This window comes from Pezoporus occidentalis, unplaced genomic scaffold (genome assembly GCF_034315485.1).
Source record: "Pezoporus occidentalis ecotype Australia unplaced genomic scaffold, CSIRO_AGI_Poc_V1 ctg65, whole genome shotgun sequence".
Classification (NCBI taxonomy): Eukaryota; Metazoa; Chordata; class Aves; order Psittaciformes; family Psittacidae; genus Pezoporus; species Pezoporus occidentalis.
Genome location: NW_026915998.1, coordinates 1296787 through 1310811, shown reverse-complemented (window position 1 = coordinate 1310811; position 14025 = coordinate 1296787). Strand labels below are relative to the sequence as shown.

At 45.2% G+C, this 14025-nt stretch overlaps 1 long non-coding RNA gene across 2 annotated transcripts; it reads right to left on the bottom strand.

Moving 5' to 3' along the window:
* Window positions 1-769: 769 nt before the first annotated feature.
* On the bottom strand, window positions 770-12399 carry LOC134175003 (uncharacterized). Of its 2 annotated transcripts, none has more exons than XR_009968864.1 (3): window positions 12308-12399; window positions 2763-2871; window positions 770-1489 (listed from the first exon to the last, which is right to left on the bottom strand). It is a non-coding gene; the product is annotated as an uncharacterized LOC134175003 (long non-coding RNA). The 2 variants fall into 2 exon arrangements; XR_009968863.1 differs by lacking the exon at window positions 12308-12399 and adding an exon at window positions 3252-3442.
* Between the last annotated feature and the right edge of the window lie 1626 nt (window positions 12400-14025).

Here is a 14025-nt window from a genome sequence, read left to right as displayed (position 1 = left end):
TGAGCTTTCTCCCTTGCCTCAGCTCTCTATCAGGGAAATAGGGATTTACAACACTCCCCGCCAGAGCAGGGGAGCAGTGGGAAGGGCTCCTCAGCTTGGTGTGAAGGAGTTTGAGATGCCCATCCGAGCAGATTCTGGGATGCAGGACGCTGAGAGCCTCCAACAGCTGAGCTGTGCAGGGTGCTGCTGTGGGGGCTGGTGGGGAAGAGCACACACTATCTTCAACCACCCTAGAGATGCAGCAGTGCTTCATCCATGCCCTGCATGGCTCCTGAAGAAGGGAGCTGAGTTCTGCCCCACTGGGACTGTTACAGAGCAGGGTGTTAGAAAGCCAAGTCAAGTGAATGCCTGCTAGCACAGCCCATGGGAGAAAGGAGCAGAGAAAGGTAAAAGCCATTCCTAGTGTCGAGGTTCTTGTCAGCAGTATCAAGGGGGCAAGGACTGCAGTGGGAACAGGAACATGTGTGAAAGCACAGGGAACAAGCCCTTATGGATATGGTGGGGTCTCGTTGCTGGCATCTCAATCTGTCATGCACAAATGGTCCTGATTAAACCACATGGGCACTGGTGCTGGTGCTTGTGTGTGTTTGTAAGTGGATGAAATCTGTGTAAGAATGCATGAATGGCTTAAATCATGTTAAATAAATAGCACTCGTACAAGTGCTGCAAGTCCACCCACTCCTAAAAAGGCACAAAAAGCAGATGGCAACTTCAATTTCCAATATTTATTCTTATTAAAACAGTGCTACTCAAACTGATTTATGGCAGTGATTTATGGCCTTGCAAATAGAACATATTAATGTAAGTAGTTGGAGTTACACTTTCATCACTTTTGTTAAAAGGAGGAGAGAGCAAGGTGGTACAAGAACATAATTTGTAAAGGGGGTGGGAGGGAGGGAAGGAAAGAGGGGGAGGACATTTCCTTCCCCAGCTGTGATGCACTGAAAGGAGAGGAGTGATGCAGCTGGGAGATGAATGCGACTGTCGGCTCCTGCCTCTCAGTACTGGCAGCACAAAAGTTGGATCTTCCCCAACAAGGACCTGGGTGAAAAGCAGGGGATGAGGAGCCATGTGGGCTGTCTTTTTGTATGCTGGGAGCAGGAGTTCTCCTGCCGTGTCTTAAATTAACCAGGTGTTGCATTGTCTTAGCTGTGGCTTTCTCCTAATCCCATTCCCAAGAACAGAAATGACGCTTCATGTTGTTAATGTGGAATTCCTCAGGGAACAGTGTGGGGAGCACAGGATACTGGAGCAGAGCACAAGGGTGCATCCAAATGTGCTGTGAGAACTACATGCTTTAGGCCTGATTCCTTCCTTCCTTCTGGAGCCTTTTACTGATGGATGCAAACTCCAGGGACTGCTTCTTCTGAAGGCTTGTCTGGAAAACAAACTCACTTTTTGGTGCTCCAGCTGTCGTGTCCACAGATGGCCCCAACAGCAGATAAGAACATGGGCAAAGATGAGTCATGAGTTCTTCAACAGCAAGTACCTGTGAGTCCAAATGCGCACTTGGGCATCTTGGAGCAAAGGGAATTCACATCCCAGCTTGACTATGCAAGTCAGTGGTGATGTGGGGAGCAAAGCTATGCTGTAGCCTTCCCTCAGTTGAGAGAAAAGGTTCCAATTACTCACAGCAGTTGGGGGGGAGAAGACTTAATTCGCCTGGGGAGAACAGAGGACACGACACCCACCTACTGCTTGAGCATGTTTTGCCCAGCACTCTGTGCAAGTTGCTGTCTTGGCACAGAAGTGGTGCCACAGGGTCTGTATTGGCCATTCCCAATGGAGCAAGTGATCCTCAGCTCTCCTAGGACTCTTCTGTCATTACACAAGGAAAAAGCAACATTGCTTCAGAGCTTCTGCTGTTTGCCCATCTCCTCAATGCACTGCCTGATGGTAACTCTTCCCTATGGGGATTTTTAGATGAGTCTTACAAATCCTCCCTCACCTCCCTCCAGATGTTTTATTTTCCCTGCTATGTCTCCATTACTTCCATTACAGTTTTCCCAGTGCTCCACACAAATAAATGCAGAGAAGAAGGGGGAGGGGGGGGGGGGGAGAAGAAATTAAATCAGGAGAATTCAAGGCAATTTTCCATTGCCTTACCCTAACATAACAGGGTCACAAGCCAGGTTAAGTAAAATTTACAAGAAGAAGAGCTACACTCCTGGATGCAGAAGCTGGAGTAAACAAATAATTTTTAGCAGGCTATTAAGTAAAGTGGATGCTAGGAAGTGAAGCATGACAAAGAGCAGCTTTAGAAGTAAGAAGTGAGATAGCCTCCCTGTGCTTTTGCCTAGCACACCACCAATGCTGATTGAGTCAAGATTGGGTCAGCTCCTGCAGGACTTTTCCCAAGGCACTAACTAATCACAGAATGGCCAAGGTTGGAAGGGATTACTAGAGATCATCTAGTCCAACCTCCCTGCTCAAGCAGGGTCACCTAGAGCTCAGGGGTATGTCCAGATGGCTCCCAAATATCTCCAAGGAAGGAGACTCCACAACCTCTCTTGGCAACCTAATCAGAGCAACCAGTCCCGAAACACTACAGACCTTCCCAGGAAGCACTTTTTATTTGCCAAGCTGCTCTGACTCACTCCAGTACATCCACAGCCACTCACCTACCAACCCTAATGCTACAGATTTGTCACTGGGCCTTAGGGGCACCACCTCAGGGACTGCTGGGACCCCTCTTGTCAGCCTCTGGGAAGTCAGTGGTCAGGTCCCCAAAGGTAGATTAGGGTTTAGATTTGTTCACTCACCAGTTCAGGTCACTTCTGTATCTTCTGACACTCCTTGTCTAGGGTGGGCTTGTGCTCCTCACTGAGGCTTAAAACTCTTTCTGTCCTTATTGTATTGAAACAGCATCACCTGTGTGGGCACAAAATTCTTGTAAGGAAAAAAAGAGCAAAACTGCATAGCTTTTGAGCGATGGCAGCTCCCTTGCCTATTCATATTCATTTAGTGCTTACAGCACGAGACTCAGTTTCATCCAGGGCAGCATTGTTTCAGTAACATGGTAAGTCTTTAATAGGTAGCACAAACCCCTAAGAGCAGAGGCTGATTGGTACCGTGTTTTGGTCTTTTCTGCACCCAGGGTAGAGGACTGTCCTATAGAAATCTTCACAGTCTTGATGTGGCAGCTCCCAGTCAGACACCAGTGCTACAGTCTCCACAGTCAAGCTGGACACAAGAAACTTGGTTCATAGCACTGAACTGAGATACAGCCCAAGAAACACAAGTATATATACCTAGTGGTTGATGGCAGCTTAAGTTCTTTGTGTGTTAGAAGGTGTCCAAAAGTTTCTTCTTCAGGTTTTGTTCCATCCTGATACTCTCCTGTCAGAAAAGGAAAACAGTGACTATGCTCCAGCTGAAACACCTCAGACCTGTCTCCTTGAATTCAACCAGTGCTGTACCATTTCCAGTGTGATGGTACACATCTCATACTCAGTGGGGTGCAGCTCTGAGCCTGGGTTATACCCTAGGCCCACAAGGTAAAATACACAGGGAGCTCATGACATTATTCATTGCAGTTTCAGAAATGTGCCTGTTTAACAGATGCTTTGCGCAGGGCATGGAGGAGCACATCTCAACCACTGTGCAGTGATTCACAACTGCCTCCTGGTACCCTCGTGCCAGAGGTTTTTGCCTAATTTCCACCCCTCTGCCACTCAGTGCATGGTCTGATTTACACAGACCTGCTCCGAGTACATTTGCAGAGCTGTATCTGAAAAAGGCTTATTCTGCTGTCTGACAGCTGCAATGGTATAAAGAAGATACATGTTACCCGCTCACCTATTGCCTTCGTCTCACCTCTAGGACATTTCTTACTCAGTAGGCTGAATAGGTCCATTTTCCTGACAACCTCTCTTTCCTGGAACAGAAATGAAGCTACGCAGTGCTCCAAACCACATAATGAACTCTAAGTCTCTATGCCCAAACATGGAAGTATTTACATATATAAGCACTAAAAGCTTCTTCATAACTTACCCACTTCAGAAGGCGAAGGACAGCAGAGAGGTTGACCATGACTTAGCTTAAAAGCAGCTAAACTTTTCACCCTAAGGGCATTGCAGCTCCAGAGCCCCTCCCCAGCATTACAGAGACCTCGAGCTCTTCACAGAGCTTTTCACAGAGCACTTACTTACTGCACTGTGCTGCAGACAAGAGGCTCAGATCACTCAGCAAATGAAAATATCAGAACACGCTTAATTTAAAAGCTAAATGTAATATCAGGATGATGCTTGACAGTGTTCCTTTAATAAAAAAGTGATGTTATTTGCCCAAAGATTTATACCTTTCAAAAGAAAATTTGATACTTGATGATATCTCTTTTTTAAGTGCCTATGCTTTCCATTCCTGTAATCCTTTTACCCACTATAAAATCCCAAAGGCTGTATTAACTTGAATTAAACTGAGAACCTTTGATATGTTTCGGATTTATGCTGGAGACCGTGTTGATAATTCAGGGACGTTTTGTTACTGCTGAGCAGTGCTTGAACAGAACCAAGGCCTCTTCTGCACTTCACCCCACCTCACCAGTGAGGATGCTGGGGATGCACAAGGAGCTGGGAGAGGACACAGCGAGGACAGCTGACCCCAACTGACCCAAGGGGTATTCCAGACCAAATGACATCATGCACAACATATAAAGCTGGGGAAAGAAGCAGCAAGAAGGGGATGTTTGGATTGATGGTGTTTGTTTTCCCAAGTAACCATTACGCATAATGGAGCCCTGCTTTTCTGGGATGGCTTAATACCTGCCTTGATCATGGGAAGTGTTGAATTAATTCCTTTTTCCCTTTGCTTTTGTGTGTGGCTTTTGCTTTACCTGTTAAACTGTATTTATCTCAGCCCATGAGCTATTTCACTTTTACTCTTCTGATTCTCTCCCCATCCCACCGGGAGGGTCAGGGAGAGGGGTAATGAGTGAGTAGCTGTGTGGGGCTACTCACTCATGATGACAGCTGGGGTTAAACCACAACACATGGTTAAGTTTAGTTACCCAAGGGACAACAGCCAGTCATGTTCCCCACCCAGCATCCTTGTGAAGTCAGCAGTGCTCTGTAATTTCACCTACTCAAATTGAGACCTAATAATCCACTCCTGTGACTTGATGAAGGACCAAGAGCAGAGCTAAAGGTTCACCCTGATTTTCCCAGCGGCCATCCCACAACACGCCACAAAACATGCTGTAATTCAGCTGTTCAAAGTAAAAGAAGTCGGTGTCACAACTTGGGCTAAAGGAGAGTAGAGCTCTTCCACTGCTCTGTGATAATTACCTTCAATGGCTTTATTCTCTGGTTCTGGTGGGCTGAGCCTGCTTCACCTGTGAGGGCAGAATGTACAGCCATCAGGGGCATCATTCCAGAAGACATTTGCATTCTGCGAGTCTTGAATTTCACCTTTCCTCTGTGGTGTATGGCCCTGTCCCCTCCAAATGCTGTCTCCAATGGGAAGCCAAACAGACACACGCAAATTCAAGTTCCACATCTCCACCCAAGCTCAGCTGACATCAGTAACTACTTTGTTTCTGAATACCTCCAAACAGCAGAGAGCTCTTTGCCCTGCAACAGCACATTTGATGCCTTGTGCTGATGCATTGTACTTTATGACATGAACTTTTAGAGTGCCCCAAGGTTATCAGCTATAAAAGCGGCTAATATGACAGTGGAGGTTTATCCAAGCATTGCTCCAAGCCCTGAGACTGGCAGCTCATCAATAGGGAAGGGGCAGTAGGCACTGAATGTTTTAAATCAAAAACCATGTCCTTAAAAGAGGATACTAACATTAGCGATTCTTTCCCCCATCCCACTAGGGTGGGAGTGAACAAGTGGGTGCGTGGTGCTTAGTTGCCTGTTGGAGTTCAACCACGACACAGAGGAAGCCACTCGAACTGTAGCAGGCACGTTTAGATCCAGAGCAACGATGCCATTACTGCCAGGGTGACAGCAGGCTGCCCCTGTTCATATCTGGGACAGCCACATGGCAGGCGTTGGGAACACCTCTACACGTTCCAGAGCAGAGGGAAACTGAGCAACACCTCCAATGCCACAAAAACTTATCTACAAGGAGCAGTTCACATACAGGTTACCACTGAAGTGCATTGCAGGGGAATGACCTCAGCTTGTCTGCCTCTTCCTACACTCAGCTAATTTCAAGAAAGTGCAGCAGCATGGATTTCAGAGTGCATTTATTAAATCACCTAATGTGGTATGTCCTGTGTTGCTACAGTCATTTCACCTTAACCCTGCCGTATGGGAAATGTCTGCACAAACAGCATAAGCCGTTATAGTGTTGTGATGCATAAACCCACGGTGGAATGAGAGAGAACAATTAATGAGTATAAAATTTTGTGTTGTTTTTCAGTTGAAAAAGAAGCCTGGGAATTTGAAGAGCTGTTTTTTAAAAAGCTGCCTAGGATGTCAAGGGAAAAAACCAAAAGAAAGAAAAGAGAATCAGCCTTTTGCATGTGATTCATGCCTAAAAACACCCACGCAGCTCATCACATTGACCTCAAAAGACAGAAATGCTGCAACAAGATGCTTCCAGAGAGGGAATCCATGGGCACTAAACCACAGGGAACAAAGAGCCCATGAATTACCCACTCTTCAGAGCTAATCTGCTAAGCAAATATTAATACAATTAGTGCTGATCCCTGAGTCTCATTGTTTTCAAGATATACTGAATTTTTTGAAGGATGGAAACTTGTCACTGCTGTCAGCAGATCTGAGCTGGAGGGAAAAAAGGCTGAGAAAAACCTAATGAAACAAGGAACTGTTTCTTTTCTCTCTGTGTAAGCAAAAAGCAACTGGGTATAGCCAGAGTGGCAGAGATGATGCCTAGTGTTGCTTTCATCAGGCTGCTCCAGAGAAACTGTTCTCTTGGCTCTTGAATTGGTATTGCCCATCACTGCTTGCTCTGCTGTCTCAATCTGTCATATGTCAAGCTAGTCTAGATTTACCGAGAAGGGAAGGTCTGAAGGGCCTGTGCTCATTCTCTGGGTGCTAGCACAGTAACCTGTGCTCCTGAAGAATTTCATATGCCCCAACAGTAGCTCAGCCCATCCCAGGCAGGAGGTTCTTCATGGCTCCCTAGAAGAGAAGAGGCTGTGTATTAGGGTATGACGTAGAACAATAGGCCACCCACTGTCTCATCTTTGCAATCCTCATTGAATCCAAACATAGATCTCTTTCTTCACCCCAATTACAAGGATAAAGAAGAAACCTACTGCTTGGGTATCTACAGATGAATCTGCATGAATACTTACAAAACTGCTTTCAACTTCTTTTCCCACTGCTTCATGTGATATCTGGTCAGTTTCTGACTTCTTCACATATTTTTGGACTTCTTGAAAAGTGACCCTCTCCATAGAGGTAGAATCACTGAAGAGTTTGCACAGAGACCTTCATTTCCTCGGTACACACCCAAGTTTGAAAATTGCAACCCTCAATGTTCAACCCAGCCAATTCTTGCTAAGAGACAAGGGTTAGGCTGCAGCTATCTATTGTGTGAGTGTCATAACCACTGGCTTTGAATACATCTGACTAGAAACAATGAACAAGCTGAAATACACTGGTCCGGCTATGAAATCCACAGCAATCATATTGAAGTGTCAGCCATAGCTTCAAACCTTTGAAGATAAGCAAAGCCTCTGAATGCTCAGGCTAGCAGTGTCCTAAGATACTCATAACTAAAAAGAAAAATCCATACGGCAGCCCAAGCACTGAGTCCTCAGCCCAGCCCCCTCTGAACAGTGCACTTGGAGTTATTCTGCAACGAGACAACATGCACATCAGAACAAGCAGCTCTTGTAATTCATTTATACCTTATTTGCATCCAGGATAGGTTTTTTCATATTCTTAACATTGTTAAACATAGTCCTGGGAAATTCCTGGCCTAATACTGATTATGGTTCAAAAATGATGTGTTCCTGAAGGGAAAATATCTTGTGAAAATATGGACAATGGCCTCACACAGAGTTGTGGTCAATGGCTCAATGTCCAGCTGGAGACCAGTAACGAGTGGTGTCCCTCAGGGATTGGTGTTGGGACCGGTCTTGTTCAACATCTTTGTTGCTGACATGGACAGTGGGATTGAGTGCGCTCTCAGCAAGTTTGCCGATGACACCAAGCTGTGTGGTTCGGTTGATACCCTGGAGGGAAGGAATGCCATCCAGAGGGACCTTGACATACTTGTGAGGTGGGCTGATGCCAACTTTATGTAGTTTAACCATGCCAAGTGCAAGGTCCTACACCTGGGTCGGAGCAATCCCAGGCACAGCTACAGGTTGGGCAGAGAAGAGATTCAGAGCAGCCCTGCAGAGAAGGAGTTGGGGATGTTGGTCAATGAGAAAATGAACATGAGCTGGCTTCAGTGTGCGCTCGCAGCCCAGAAAGCAACCGTATCCTGGGCTGCATCAAAAGGAGCGTGACCAGCAGGTCAAAGGAGGTGATCCTGCCCCTCTACTCTGCTCTTCTGAGACCTCACCTGGAGTATTGTGTGCAGTTCTGGTGTCCTCGATACGAAAAGGACATGGAACTGTTAGAACAAGTCCAGAAAAGGGCCACGAGGATGATCAGGGGACTGGAGCACCTCCCATATGAAGACAGGCTGAGAGAGTTGGGGCTGTTCAGCCTGGAGAAGAGAAGGCTGCGTGGAGACCTCATAGAAGCCTTCCAGTATCTGAAGGGGGCCTATAGGGATGCTGGAGAGGGACTCTTCATTAGGGACTGTAGTGACAGGACAAGGGGTAACGGGTTAAAACTTAAACAGGGGAAGTTTAGATTGGATATAAGGAGGAAGTTCTTTACTGTAAGGGTGGTGAGGCACTGGAATGGGTTGCCCAAGGAAGTTGTGAATGCTCCATCCCTGGCAGTGTTCAAGGCCAGGTTGGACAGAGCCTTGGGTGCCATGGTTTAGTGTGAGGTATCCCTGCCCATGGCAGGAGGGTTGGAACTGGATGATCTTAAGGTCCTTTCCAACCCTAACTGTTCTATGATTCTATGATTCTATTCTAAAAGATGAATGAAAACCAGTTAGCAACACTCTAACTTATCAGTTTAAGCATTTTGTAAGAATTCATCTTTTACTTTCCAAATATAAACACTTTTAGCATTAAAAAATATTTGTACTGGATAAAAATCATAAGTGAAATAAAAATCTAAGTTTAAAAGTGCACCATAATGAGTCACACAACTGTCCGCCAGTCTTAATGCATAATTTCTAACAGGAGCTGAAAGCAAAGGGAAGAAAAGCAAGAGCAAAGCAAGGATGCAAGATGCTAATACTCTGCTAATACTCTGTAACACCTTAAAACCTTTTCCGCCCTTGCAACTGAGGCACATACAGTTCCTCTGTCTTTAGCAACACTAGGAGGAATGCCTTTCATTAATTGATCATTTTCCCCTTGATTGCATGTAAACCTTTGCCATCCGTGATGTCTCTTTGCAGGAAGATCTGTAGTTCAGCCCCGTGCTGAGTGAAGAATCACAGCCTTTTGCTTGCTTCCAAACTGTTCCTATCAGTCTTATTTGGTGCCTCCAGATGCTTGCAGTAGAAGAGAGATCAACAATCAGTACCCAACCACTGTCCCTATTCTGCTCATATATATACAAGCTGTGGGCATATAGATGAGATACTGGAGTAGATATTGGATAGTGTAACAGAATAGATATTAGAATTCAGTGTAATAATATAATAAAGTATTTTGATAGACTAATAAATGTTCCCCCACCCAAGTCGTCACAAAGCAAGAAATCCCAAAGGTTTAGTTTTCAACATTTCTGCATGAAAACCAGTTTTAAAAGAGCAGAATTTCCTTTGACACACAAAATCTGACTTCTGCTAAGCAGTGCTGTTGAACAAGCACATTCTGAAGCACTTTTCCTGTATTGTTTCTTTCCGGAGACAAGCTCCGTGCTGTCCCCTTTCCAGGTGACGTCTGTTACTAGTGAGAGGATGTGACAGGCCGTTTAGAAGTTTCCTTTTTCACGTACTCAAGAAAGGATTGCTCTGAAGCTTGCCACAGTGAAGTGATTTCTTGCCATTTTCTCTCTTTGTGCTTAGCTGCAGGTTTCCACCTCTGGTCTGCAGCACCCTAGGGGAAAATACATACTACTTGTAAGCTGTCAAGGCAAGGCAACTCACTGGAGGAAGTCATAATCAGGAGGCTTAAATTAGCTGTAGAGGGGACTGCACCTTCACTGGAAAATACCGATTGAAACTGAAAACAGAGAGGGCAGCCCTGGATGTTGGTTGGTAACAGAAAAATGATAGAAGCAGCATTTTTTTCTTCTCCCTTCTTGCTTCTCTATTTTTTGGTCTCTCTCCATTTTAACCAGGGCAGTGCAGTGACTTTCCTGTCATAGATGCTTGTTTTGGGTGGTTTACGTTATTTTTTTCCCTTCCTCCTTTTTTTTCTTCTCCTCATTGCCCCTTTTCCTTTTCTCCAAAGAGCTTTCTTGGACCGAAAATGGCAGCCACCTGCTTCTATTGTGAGGCTGCTCCCAAATGCGAACAGCCACTTTACTGAACACAACTGCCTTTGGGCAGAAGCAGGCCCAGCTGGGACTAAGATCTACAAGTGGACAATTAGCAGCCAAGTAGTGGACTAAAGCTGGTTATTTTTATTGCTGCCTGAGGAGATAGGTCAGACAAGGCAAAACATTAGTATAACCAGCAAACTGTAAGCATCTGAAGCTTCTGCAGGCTCTGAAATGCCTGCGTGCCACATTTTTGCACAGCACCAGGTAGCAGGAAGATGTTTTTCACATCATGTTTGTAGCAAGAAAGCAGGAAGCACTCTATGTTATTGTTAATATCAATATCTCAGCTTTAAAAGCCAATTTAGTATTTTTTCTTTGCTCACCATGTTATGATTTTTCTTTGCTGCCAGCACCACTGGTTGCTGACAATGCCAGAATGGCATCTTTCACTTGCGTGTGCTAAACCTACATCTCCAGAACCGGTCCAGAGGCACGGGGCAGGCTCCAGATGAGCATCTGTCAGAGGAACTGCTGCCAGAGGAACTGAAAAGGAGGTGGCCGCAATTTTCTTATGCTTCTTTGCACATCAGCACCATCAGCTAGCAGTGCTGTTTGGCAGAGCTGGGCTGCTCTGTGAGGTGAGGATCTAGATTGGAGGGGATGCTGCAATGGAGAAGTAGCCTTAAGCTGTGGATATGCCAGTGTGAAACTGCAGTGCCTGCAGGGAATGATCTTCCTCATCAGAGACATTTGGCTGGACTTTGCTTCTTTCCAGTTTTCAGGCATGTTTGATTAGAGGAAATGGGACATTGGAGACAGAACCGGAACCTGCTTGCCTGAATCCTCCATGTACTGTTATGACTGCTCTTCAAGCCACAGTGACACCCCATGTAGTGTCAACCTGGCAGCCAAATTCCCAGAATAGATGCATGTGATTTTTTCAAAGCCTGTTGTGATGTCAGAAAACTTCCCTTTTTAGCTTTTGCCTCATCTATCAGCTAGACCTCGCTCATGGTTGCTGAGCCATAAATAGAGTCTAGTGGTTAACGTAGGCTAAGATTCATAAAATCATTTGAATAAGTTAAAGATCATTAAGAGGGAGCCTGAATATCCTAAATAGCTTTTATTGCCTTAACCTCATGGCATGATGAGAGGCATGAAAATGTGATGGAAGTACACGATGCTTCATTGTAATGCAGGGAAGCTCTTCCAACATATTTTACATCTATCATCGTGAAAGACTAAAGGCACCAAGTAGAGATATGTTTTTACTTGGCCCAAAAATGTTGAAGGCTGAGAAGAGGGGACAGACAGGCGGACTTGTACACCGCTTCCAGAGCACAATTCGCCTTCCCCTGAAGTAACTGAAGTACCTCCTAAAGGTGGACTATAAGTGAAGCTTTGAGTGAAAGCTTCCTATGGAGGCACCTGAACCATACTGGAAGGGGATTTAGAGTCTGCCCACCTATATGTGCCTACAGCTTCACCAGTGAATCCCCCCAGCAGCCAGGGTCATGAGCACAAACTGAAACCCTCTGGGACTTTCTGAGGTTGTGCCAATTGACAGCGCACTGACCATTAGTCTTCCCAGACAGAACAAAAGCCACCTCACTTCTAACCATCTATCTAGTCAAAGTACTGAACATCCCTGCCACAACCAATGAATCAAAACTGTCACGGAGTCCAAAGAGCTATCTGGCTAAGAAGCTGGTAGAGATGTTGTACATTTAAGCCAGAAGCATTTGCTGATGTTTCTTTCTAGTTGTTTACCACACAGCAAGGACATGCAATGACACAATATCTGCAGATACACTCACGTGCACCCACTTCTTCAGGAGCTGGTGAGCCCACCCATGGAACACCTATTGCTCTGGCAGCTGATAAAATCTTGCTTTGCAGTGTCAAATCCCCTGGAGAGGAAAACCCAAAACTTTAGGGAGTGAGCAAAATATTACAATCTCCCCGTCGCACCACTGCCCAGCAGTGAAGCACTTTATCTTTTCTGTCTGCATTCACCTCCTTTTTCCTCAGCTCAGAAATGGCAGCTTTGCTTAAATACTCAGAAAGAAACCTTTAAATGGTGAATTTTGGAAAGCAGGAAGACTGCTTCTTCATGTGTAACTGCCCATGAAGCAGTTTGCCTTCTAAATCCCCTATTATGCAGGACAGAAAGCTTCTTCCAATTCCTTTACTAAATGTCTCTCTTTAAGGATATGTGCAAGGAGTTCCCCACCCTGCTCCCACCTCAGCCCCCTTTCATTCACCTCCTCACTGTTGCTGTAATTCATGTTATGCAATTCCAGATGACCCAGGACACCCAGTAACAGTGGGCCAAGTGGAGCATTATGTGTGAATAAAAGGAGCTATGGAGCAAACCCTGATGCACCTCATGGGAAAACTCCTGCATGCAGCAGGCACATTTCTCCAGCACAGAGTCATGGAGCTGTGCTGCAGCACAAGAAACAGCAAAGGTCAGAGTGAGATGGGGCCTGGTATCTAAGATAGATGGGATTTGATTTATTTTTAACTGGTTTGTCAGTGGCTGGTGTCAGGCTGCAGTGAGCTACAGAAGACAGCACAGGTTTATAAAATTACATCTCTAGGATTATTTGTCCCTGTGGTGGAAGTGCAGGTCCCTGCCTGGTGACTTTCATGTTGTTTCAGATAGGGATTCTTAGAAGATTTCAATTTCAGATTAAAGATTTATGAACTTTACGTTAGTGACAGCATGACAAGTTTGCAGGTGATCTGTCTGCAGGCACGCGGCAGCTGAGGGCAGAGCTATTTTAATCCACAGGGCTGTTGTTTTGGTGGTGGTTTTTGTGTGTGTGTGGGGTTATTTTTATTTTCCTTCTTCTGTTGTTTGGTTTTGGTGGTGTTTGTTTATTGTTTTAAAGAAAACAGGAGATTTGCACCTTGGAGATGTTTAGATATGTTCCTACAGTGGCAGTCAGGTTAAAAGTCAAAGTTCAGCACATTTACTTATCCAGTACACTTCAATATTATTTTTGCTAATTGCAGCTTCAGTGCTCTTTCACTTAAACCATACTGAGCCTGCAGTAAAGTAAAAGATGGAGCATTCCCATGCCCTGTGCTACTCCTGCTCATCCCTGGCAGTATTCATCTCTCTGCTAGGGAATCTCTTTAAGGATGGGGCCCGTTCACTCAAAACACCTGCTAGTCCAGGCATGGCAACACCATTACAAGCCCTCTTGATTTGTCTCAGCAGCTGTCCAGTGCTCAGCAAGTTGACCTTAAAAACCTCGATGACTTCGCACATTAAGAGCCCCTGATGAGATCCCTCTCATGGATCTATCCTAGATTAGTTTCCACTTAATTCATAGGGTATTAATCTTTTAGAATTTGTTTGCTGCCTTTAAGCTGCACTTTGCAAGAGGCTGAAACACCAAGGGAGCCGTGGGTTGTAGATCAAGTGTATGTAATCCTTTCTGCATGAATATTTAAGGCTGAATTTGTGGGAAGCCAGCAATATTGGTTTCTAAGCTAAAGGTAAAATTAGTGGGGGCAAAAGAAT